General features: G+C 41.5%; 1 long non-coding RNA gene across 3 annotated transcripts in view; it reads left to right on the top strand.

Moving 5' to 3' along the window:
• LOC144223757 (uncharacterized) overlaps positions 1–7,281 on the top strand; it is a 19,684-nt gene extending 12,403 nt beyond the window's left edge. For all 3 annotated transcript variants that reach the window (XR_013332814.1, XR_013332815.1, XR_013332813.1), the window contains exon 4: positions 7,145–7,281. This is a non-coding gene — a long non-coding RNA (uncharacterized LOC144223757). The remainder of the gene's footprint in view (positions 1–7,144) is intronic.
• Positions 7,282–8,595: the final 1,314 nt, after the last annotated feature.

The following is an 8,595-nucleotide window of genomic DNA, read 5'->3' as shown; positions in this document are numbered from 1 at the left end:
TGGGGGGGGGGAAAAGGGAAGAAATAGAGAGAGGGTGAGAGGCAAGGCCAATGATGACCACAGACTCATATTGGAACTCCTGGTTATCTAGGTTCTAAGTTCTCAAACTGGCATTGAGGTGAGCATGTTCACTTTTGTTTTTAAAATGGAGTTTTTGAGGAATAAGTAACGGATTCACAAGGTTTGACATTTAGAAGCTCTCAAAGTAAAAAAAAAAAAATCCACTCATTTTCTCTAGTCACCTGGCTCTTGGAGAGACATCTTATCTCTCCCGATGCAAATGTACCTCAGATTGAAGTCAAAGAGGAGATATAGAGAAACTTACAAAAAGTTTTTAGCCCCTTAGGCAAGGTCAGAGCTGAAGGACTTGTTTAGGAAAAATCTGTGATCTTAGTCTCATTAGTTTTATGTCCTAACATACCGAGCTTATTAGCCTGGACAGGAGCCCCTGATTGTTCACAAACCAGCAAAAACTCAGAGGTCTTGCCCTCTGTTTCAAAATATTTCATGGGTGTGTGGGTGGCTCAGTCAGTTGAGCATCTGAGTTTGGCTCAGGTCACGATCTCATAGTTTGTGAGTTTGAGCCTCAAATCTGACTCCTTGCTGTCAGCTTCAGATCTTGTCTCCCTCTCATTCTGCCTCTCACCGACTTGCTCTTTCTCAAAAAAAAAAAAAATTAAAATATTTCAGCAACATTTGAATCTGGTGTTAGGTTGGGAGGAGGCTGTGATCATGCTAGGGATTTCCCCATGATAGTCCAGAAGCAAAGCAGAGCCAAAGGCTAGCAGAGAGAAGGGAGACTCAAATGCCAGAAGACCAAACATTAGCAGTCTGTGCTGAGGGCCCCAGACAGGTAAACGGACAAGTGGGCATGGCCACAATTAGCTTAAAGGGTCAGAGGTCAGTGAGGAAAATACACCTCCAACATTTAACTTACCCAATGAAGGAGCTAAGAGAGCTTAAGTCACTGCTAAGCAGTAGAGCACCTGGGTGTTTTGGTGTGACCAAAAAATCTTTCGAGCTTCAATAAACCTTTTAGCGAACATTATGTAGTAATGTAGAAAACCGATCAGTTAAAAGGATTGCCACTAATTAGAAGGATTGACAAAAAAGTGATAGTCGTGATTTTCTTCTAGTCAATGCTTTCCCTTTACCTGTAAGACATATTTTATTTTATTTTTTAAAAAAAATTGAAGTTTGTTTCTTTTGAGGGAGAGAGCAAGCAGGGGAGGGGCAGAGAGAGAGGGAGACAGAGAATTCCAAGCAGGCTCCACACTGTCAGTACAGAGCCCGATGTGGGACTCGATCTCATGAACCGTGAAATTATGACCTGAGCTGAAATTGAGTCAGATGCTCAAACGACTGTGCTACCCAGGGGCCCTTATACGACATATTTTATCAAGTGTTGTTTGCCCTGCACTATTTTCTGAAACACAAACTTATTTAGATGTATAGCAATAACCTGATTACATTTTAATTTTTCAGTTAAATGGTTAACATTTTTATATTCAGTTCAATTTTAAAAAATCCCTATTTTTGCTATCACATAGCTTACAGGATTACCCTGTACCTTCTCTTCCTGGCTCTTACTGCATCTGTGAGTAGCTAATGTTTGGTTTCATTCGTGTTTCCTTCACATATCCTGTAAGCATCCTCAAGGCAGAGCCATATTGGTGTTGCTCATTTAAAAAAATTTCTAACACCTTGCTAGAAATTGTCTGGCACACAATATATGTTTAGTCCTTGCCAAATGACAGAGAGAAAGAGATCAGATGTGGTGAAGTGGTTACACCAACGAGGAACACCTCATTAGAGGAGGCCCTGGTGTTCCTGGCATACAGAACAGAGGCTGTTGACCCTGGCAGGGAGGCAGGCAGGGGAAACTTCTGAGAGGGCTGATGTCTGACTGAACCTTCGCCAGGTGGGGAAAAGCATGCCAGCGTGTGAAGGAAAGAATGGGAATATTAGGAATGACACTCCTTTGACACTGGTTAGAAGAGTGAGGCTCTGTGGTGAGTGGGGAGAGGCAGAGGGTGCAGTGAGCAACACTGTGGTGTAAAGGGACTTGTGTGTCACGGGGGTGGCGTTCACTGAGAGATGGTGGGGAGCCCGAGGGCGCCATGGCCGCAGGAGGGTCAGACTGAGGACAGGGAGGGACTTTTGGGAGGCTGCTTAGAAGACCAGATCCATACCAGACACCCTTTTTAACTTTTCTCTGTCTCTTCCCTGTCACCTCCTCGCCTCTCACCAATGCTTCTCAAAGGAGTGTTCTGTCCCCACAACCTCTTTCCTCTGTCTATTTACTCCTTCACCAGCTGCAGGGGGCTCCCCCCTTCCCATTCTAGACCTGTAGCCCCTCTCCCCCCAGCCCCCTCTCCTTACACTGCTGTCACCATACTCCAGTGACCTCCTTATCCAGCCATAGTCTCAGCCTTTGTTTTGTGGGACTTCTTGACCACCGTGTTCCCCTTAAAGTATCTTTTCTTTTTAAAGCTTATATATTTATTTTGAGAAAGAGGGAGACAGAAACAGAGAGAGCCAGCGGGGAGGGGCAGAGAGAGAGGGAGAGAAAGAATGCCAGGTAGGCTCTGAGCTGTCAACACAGAGCCCGATGTAGGCCTTGATCTCACAAACTGAGATCATGACCTTGGCCGAAATCAAGAGTCAGATGCTTAACCGATGGAGCCACCCAGACATACCCCCAAGTATCTTTTGAATTGGTAACTCATTTATGGTTCAAACCCAGAAGAAGCATAAAAAGGAAAGAGCAGGGTCTTTCCCATCCTTGTCTCTCATTTGCCCACAGACAGCCCCTGCTCTTAGTCTCTTATGTATCCTTCGAGACGTTCTTTATGTGCATATCAGCAAATCCAAACTGATTTGTATTTAGTGACAAATAAGAATGTGGCTTCTTATTTTTTCCCCTTCCTAACACAAACAGTAGTAGAATATTACACACATACTTCGTGTCTATGCTTTTTTTGTTTAACAAGTGAAAACAACACACATGCATGGATACTGGGCATTTGATGCTTACCTTGTTCCAACTACTCGTTACCACCCAAACTTGCTTCTCCTCTTATAGTCCTTGACACAATTGGTGGTGGCAGTAGGGAGGGATTAGGGCCATTTATCAAGTCACTGAAGCCAGAAACCTGAGAGTCCTTTCTGACCACTCTTCCAGTGTCATCCAGAATATCCACAGACCCATCTTTTCTTTTTCTTCATTCCTACCACCACTGGCTGGAGTGAAGAACTTTGTCCTTCAGGAATCCTTTGCCAAAGACTCCTTGTGATTCACCCAATTGTTCATTCCCATAGTATCCTGTATATACCTACATCACTGAAATTGTCATGATGACTGATGTGGCTCTTCTCTCACTAGACTGTGGGCCCTTGAGTGCAGAGATGTATTTATTTCATGTTTTACCTGTAGGGACATAATGGACGCTAAATGAAAAAAATGAAAGAACAGCAGATGTCCCCAAAAAAGTTCACTTGGTAATCTGTTAAGTGACTGTATATTTTGGAGCAGTGATGGAGATTGATGTATCTCAGAGGATCCTTGGTTTTGGGGTGGATGCAATGAACAGAGATCCAGGTTCTAGGCAGAAGGGCAGGTTTTCATTCGTCAGACCTGGTAATGTGTGGGTTACACATTTCATAGTTACTGTATGATTTGGTGGGTCATATACTTGCATATGGATCAGTCAAAGCTTAGAAGAGTCTAGAGAAGTAAGTTCAGAGAGTTATAAACACAGAGTGGCTGAAGTAAAGGTGTGATGAGATCACCTAAAGGTAATCTATAGTGAGAAGAAGGATAAAGAGAGAATCCTGGATGACATGACCATCATTTGGTGTATGAGAAGGGAAAAAGAGAAAGCGGTGAGTGGAAGATAAAAGATAGAAGAGTTGTCATGGAATCCCAAGGAGGAAAGGGTTTCAAGCAGATGGTTTAGGGGCCGACAGTGTCAATTGCTGCCAAAATGTTCAGCAACATGAGGACAATGGGATTTGACAACTCTGAGCTCTTTGGTGATCATAGCAGGGCAATTTTATTGCAGTGGGATGACTCAGAGTGAGAAAGGAAAGCCACGGATTTAGAGGACACTTGCTTATGAGGAGAAGAGGTATATATATGTAGAGTAAGTGTAGAGTTTTGCTTTTAAGCTTTTTTTCCCAAATTATAGGCAGAGTACATGTTCATGACTCAATATTGGAGCAGTATAGCAGAGTATTAAAAAGCCAAAAAGATCACCATAATCCTACCACTCTAAGCTCTCCTGCTATTGAAGACAAGTTTTTTGGGAGGAGCACCTGGGTGGCTCAGTAGGATAAGCATCCAACTTAGGCTTAGGTCATGATTTCATGGCTGGCAAGTTCGAACCCTGCTTTAGGCTCTGTGCTGACAGCTTGGAGCCTGGAACCTGCTTCGGATTCTATGTCTCCCTCTCTTTCTGTCCCTTCCCCACTCGTACTCTGTCTGTCTCTCTCTCTCTCTCTCTCTCTCAAAAACAAACATTAAAATTTTTAAAAAATATATATTTTAAGTTTATTCATCCATTTTGAGAGAGAGAGAGAGAGACAGATGGGGGAGGGGCAGAGAGAGAAGGAGAGAGAGAATCCCAAGCATACTGTGTCCTATCAGCATGGAGCCTGTTGTGGGACTTCTTGTTGGGCTCCATTTGGGGCTCAAACCCACCTATGAACCATAAGATCATGACCTGAGTCAAAATCAAGAGTTGGACACTCAACCGACTGGGCCACCCAGGAGCCCCAACACTGCTGCTATTTTTAACCATTTCCTTCCAGTCTTTTTCACATATTGTACCAAGTTGGGAAGAGACCATATTAGTGATTATAGGTTCTGCTTCCACACACACGGAAGACTGGCTTTAGCAGCTGTCCCTGCATTAATTACCAGGATGGATTTGGTGGGTCTAATTGGCTAGATCCTTCTCCTTCTTCACTGCACCCTGGGTATTTTTCTGTATGGAGTTATTTAACTAGACAGAGATAAAACTTCTCATTAATTCATTCAACAAACATTTATTAGATGTCTACCATGTGCACTGCGTTAGTTGCTAAGGGATGGAGCGGTGAGGCAGACACTTGTCTCATGATGCTTGAATAGTGTCACTTGCAGAGGGCCTTCACTCCATCCTATGGTATACCCCTATTACACTCACCTGCCAGATCTTACAGACAGGCTCTCAGTTTCTCTTATATAACTTTCCCACTTGATATTTCCTCCAACATTAAAAAGTCCTTTGAAATCTTCCTCTTAATGTTAAATCATTAGCTTTCTTTTCCTATTTCTCTTCATAATGACACCTCCAGAAGTATAGTTGAAATTAAGATTGGTCCATATTTCATACTGTTTTTCAAGAATTGATTTTTAGAAGAGGAATTTATCCAGTCAGAAGATGTGAACTTTTTAAGGTATTTAGATACCTATAGTGAGATTTCTTTCCAGAGACATTTCCACTAATTTAAACTTTTTTTTAAATTATTTTTTTATGTTTATTCATTTTTGAGAGACACAGAGAGAGAGACAGAGTGTAAGTGGGGGAGGGGCAGAGAGAGAGAAGGAAACACAGAATCAGAAGCAGGCTCCAGGCTCTGAGCTGTCAACACAGACCCAGTCGTGGGGACTGAACCCAGGAACCGCAAGAATCATGCCCTGAGCTGAAGTGGGATGCTTAACCAACTGAACCACCCAGCCGCCCCTCCACTAATTTAAATTCTTAACAGTGGTAAACAAAGTTACCTTCTTCGCCTGAGAGAGGGTTAATTTGTTTATATGCTAAGTTGACTCAACCAGTATAAAGGGAAAGGTTGATGATAAAGAAGATGGAACAAGGTTCCTGAGAAGTAGTATTGCTGAGGTCTGGAGAAGGTGCTAGAAGATAGTTTTGTAGAAGAAAGCTCTCCTGTTGAGACAGGAGTTAAGGAGGGTGCTGCTACAAAGAGGGTTTGTAGATATGTTGAGAAATGGGGGCCTGAGGGAGTTTCTAGCTTGTGGACTCCATTTTCTTTGTACAGTAGGAAGCAAGTGCATCTGTGCAGAAAGGAGTAGGGATAAGGGGCATTAGGCTGATAGCTGAGGACAATGAAGATGGCTTGCAAGGGCTCTGTAGAAAATGGGACATCCCTGAAAAGTGCAGTTGCCCAGAGACTTGCATTTTGTTTGTAATTGTAAGGGAAAGCTTGATGCTAGGACTCTGTTTACAGGGTAGAGTGAAATTGAGAATTGGTGATTATTTGATTAATTTGATGAATGTTCCAAATTAGGAATACCAGGTCAGGGTATGTTTCCGACCTAAATTATACGAGGCAGTTGTCTGCAGTGATCAAATTAACCAGCTGATTGCCAAATCTGTGTTTCTCGCTGTCCGCTATGGACATAGCCTAAAGGACTAATAAGTGAACTGGACTCTGCCCCAATCTATTTTGGGATAATTGATGTCTTTGTACTTGTATCCCGGCAGCTTGGTATTAAACACTGAAGCTTTGTGAAGAATGTCAGTAGGCGATTTACTACATCAAAAAGCAGCCTTTCTCTTACAAAGCTTATCAATCAGAACTTTGGAGGGAATTTTCCAAGCCTCCTAAGGAAAATCATATGGAAAAATATTTGATTCCATGTGTTTTGCTTCATGAAATGAATTTGGTTCAGAGTCTGAATGCTTATTTATGATTTTTATTTCTGCCTTCATGAATCACTTCAAAACAATTTCAGTTTTACATTTAAGTGGTTTTTGTCCTTAAAAATATTTACATTCACTGAAAGTTGGATTTGTTTTTGTCACTAACTGAAAAGTATCAGTGATTTTAACGTCTTGATAAGGAAAATCAATTATTGTGAAGAAACATTTCATTTTTTACTGTTTAAATATTTCCTTCCTAAATTGGTAGTTGATGTAACGCAGGCTATGAAGTGCATGGAGTCAGTTACTAAAGTAATTTGGGCTTTGAAATCCATTTTGTGAAATAGCAATGTGATCTGAATATTTTAGGAATTGAGCGCAAAGTTCAAATTTCCTTTGTATGTTCTTAACCAACGCTGTGACGTGTCATTTACGTAGGCATGAAAACAAAGGTAACTAGTAGTTGCTTTAACTTTGACTCTTCTTTCCTTCAGCATCTCAGCCCATCTCGCATGTATTCAAGCCACACGACGGTGGTGGTGTGAGGTGCTGGAGGAATAGGGCCTGCTGTAACATTTCCGTCTTCTCAAAGACCTTACAACCTGTTGAGGTTTGCTGGCAGACCAAACTCCAATAAACAACAATTCTGTTTCAGTTTGAATATTGTGCTGATTAAAATGTGGCCATTTATGCTGAGAACAGCTTTTGGCATTGGAGATTTGTCATGTGCTCTTACCAGTTGTAAAATGGATAAGTAAGCAAAAGTTCAAAATGGCAGAATTGTATCCTTTTGCATCTGGATTTTTCTCTGTTGCAGGATTGAAAAGAGTGACAAGTTGGGCAGGGCCTACTTATTTCTACAGCAGCTTGAAGGAAATGAGTGTAACTAATGATACCTGGAGACACCTAGGCTTCCTCAGTTTTGACCTCCCACCTAGAGGGGGGAAGCCTCCAGGTCTGAGGAGCTCAGAACCCACTTTTTCATTTGTTTTGTTTTCTGAGAAACTAGAAATCTATACTTTTTATAGAAAACCTATAATTTCTTTGTTTAAAAGTTTATTTATTTCGAGAGAAAGCGAGCACACAGGGGAGGGGCAGAGAGAGAGGGAGAGAGAGAGAATTCCAAGCAAGTTCTGCACTGTCAGCACAGAGCCCGATGAGGGGCTCGAACTCATGAGCTGTGAGATCATGACCTGAGCCGAAACCAAGAACTGGACACTTAACCGACTGAGCCACCCAGGCACCCTGGAAATCCAGGATTTCTAAATATTGGTATCTCATATGTACATGTTAGCCTGTTGCACCGGGGCCAGTTCAGCCTCAGGGTGTTGGTCTGAGACCTCTGAGTGGATGGTTTCTAAGCTCTAATTTTCTAGATAAAAAGTCAGACTTTTCCACTGTCCTTAGAGGTCAATGCTTATGAAACACAAGGTGGAACATGTTCCTTTTCATTACTTAATCTGGTCAGCCTTATTTTTAAGTTTTGAAGAAATAAGAAGAGACCTATACCTGAATAAAAAAGAAGGCATGACTGAAATGCATTACACTGTTTTATTTTGATTTTCTGGTTAAATTACACTGAAAGAAAGCATTCACTACATAGTCAATGGCATTTTTTTTTCAATGAACATACATTGTGATTTTTTAAATTTATTTTTTGTTTTTTTAACATAATTGTCAAGTTAGCTAACCTACAGTGTATACAGTGTGCTCTTGGTTTTGGGGGTAGATCCCTGTGATTCACATAAAGCAGTTGAGGTGCATGCAATAAACTTCCACTTATAGTAGAACAATGTAAGATTAGATGTGTTGGTGAATGAAATCTACTTTACTGACCTTGATTTATTTATAAGATAAACATTTATTGAGAACTTACTATTGTACTGAGATGGAAGATCAACAAAATAGCTGATATTTGTGCAATTTGTAGCATGCATGTGATAAT

Source organism: Crocuta crocuta, unplaced genomic scaffold, assembly GCF_008692635.1.
Source record: "Crocuta crocuta isolate KB4526 unplaced genomic scaffold, BGI_CrCroc_1.0 scaffold70, whole genome shotgun sequence".
In the NCBI taxonomy this organism is placed as follows: domain Eukaryota; kingdom Metazoa; phylum Chordata; class Mammalia; order Carnivora; family Hyaenidae; genus Crocuta; species Crocuta crocuta.
This window is presented reverse-complemented; position numbering and strand designations above follow the sequence as displayed.